Genomic DNA, 2,031 nt, shown 5'->3' with positions numbered 1-2,031 from the left:
TCCCAAACATTCTACAGAACAGGTTCATCGTTAGACCTGAAACTGTTTGAGCAACTTCTGGATTCATTATAGGCTAATAATGGTTGTTACAATCATGTTACACCGTGTTAATTGTTGACATAACTTGGGCTACCTCTTCTGCGGTAGATTTGATAAATGCACAATTACCAAAGTCTCATTATAAAAGTCAAGGCTCTATGTAGGCTAGATCACTTCCAAAGTCACTCACAAGCAACTTTCAACATCTTAAATAGGCTATTGACTGCTACCTGGCTGGAGGGGAGAACGGTGGGGGCTGCCCGCCACACTACTGCCTGCGCAACGCGCTTCCGAATCTTTCAGTCCAAGCGCGCTCACGTTGACAAATGGAGGGATGTGTGCCGTTGGAGGGGGCATGAGGCATTATTATCACGCGATTTTAATTGACAGTCATGTCTAAATGATGATGGGAACATCGACTACAGCGTTAACCCTACATTTAAGGAATAAAATAATAAAATAATAATAATAAAAAACGAACTTTCAAAAGGGCACTTTTGTCCGTTAAAGGCAACTTGGTGCTGCCCAAGCAACACCTCGTGTCTATCTGTGCACGCCTATAGGCTACAGCAATGGCATTTGCAGATTGGTTCCCAGTCTAGTTCTGTGTTTGCCCCTTGCTCAAAACAGGACGTTCAGAACCTTTGGATTATTTCTCTGAAACGACCAATTGGCCTGCTTGTGATGCTGTTATGGATACCAAGTAGCAGAGTTTGGCGTTAATATGGGACATGGTATAGCTAATAAGTCCAGAGCGCTCTGTGAGGAGACACAAGCATTAATATGGGATAGAGTTTGGTGTAGAACATTAGAAAACATCCCTCCCAAAGCCTCATACAGTGTCGGTAGCACCGAGCTATTGTATGTATTGTAGGTCCGGTGCTTTAGCTCAGCGATATCGTGCTGTGCCTCCTCCCACTGTGCTGCCCGAACTGGAGCGTTGACTGGTAGGTGGCAGGTTCAAGCCCCGAGCGAACTAGTGCAGGATCACTTGCCTGATTATCATAGACTTGCAATCGAGATTCGATCTAGAAGCAGCGCCGCCGAAGGTGTTGCGTCACTAGGAGGGCGCAGCCTGGCTACAGGATCACCTCAGTTACACTGGTGCCGTGCCCCAAATCACCTTAGGGCCTGTTTATACATACCGGGTATTTTGATAAACAACAACATTTTTTCTTCTTTTTCTACGCTTACCAAAATATTTTCGTTCATATCATGGGCAAATACGAATAAATATGCTGATGAGGGCCATAATTATGTTAAGTCTGTGTGTGGTAAGGACGCCATTCAAGTCTCCATTTATATCCGCTAACCAGAGTTTTTTGAGGGTTTGCTTTTAGAGGAAAAATCTCTGTTTGTTTGTAAACGAAAGACACAAACGAAGGGCAAGGTCTACGTTTATCAAAATAGCCTACCCGAGTATGTCAAGTCAAGTCAAGTCAGCTTCTTTTGTCACTTTATTTATGCACAAGTCATACAAGGAACATGAAATTACGTTTTCTCTCTATACCATGCCAGGACATAGACATATACAAGACTGACATGTTATAGACTGACATAAAGTGCAAGACAGGACAGGTAACAGTGATGGACTGGTAACAATAAGTGGTCAATAATAAATACAGTAGCCAAATGAACATTTAACATTTAACATTCAACATGTAAAAAGATGATAGGATAAATATAAAATAGAATGTATACATTACAATAATAGAATAATAACAGTGGCAGTAGCAGTAGTAACAGTATAATGACAATAGTATATGTATAGTATGCATAAATAGCTCATCAGTTACCCAAGTGTTCTGTCCATTAGAACATTCTCTCAATAGAGCATGTTTAAAGGCCAGTTCACACCAAAGATTCTTTGGTGTGAACTGGCCTTAACACATTCATGATTCCTCCTGGAATATACACTTGTCACTTTCACAGTTTATGGATATCATAGGCCACAGCCAATTTGACAAATAACATTGTTGACTAATGCCAACC

Source organism: Engraulis encrasicolus, chromosome 3 (assembly GCF_034702125.1).
Source record: "Engraulis encrasicolus isolate BLACKSEA-1 chromosome 3, IST_EnEncr_1.0, whole genome shotgun sequence".
NCBI classification, from domain to species: domain Eukaryota; kingdom Metazoa; phylum Chordata; class Actinopteri; order Clupeiformes; family Engraulidae; genus Engraulis; species Engraulis encrasicolus.
The sequence above is the reverse complement of the archived record's forward strand: the minus strand, read 5'-3'. Positions refer to the sequence as shown.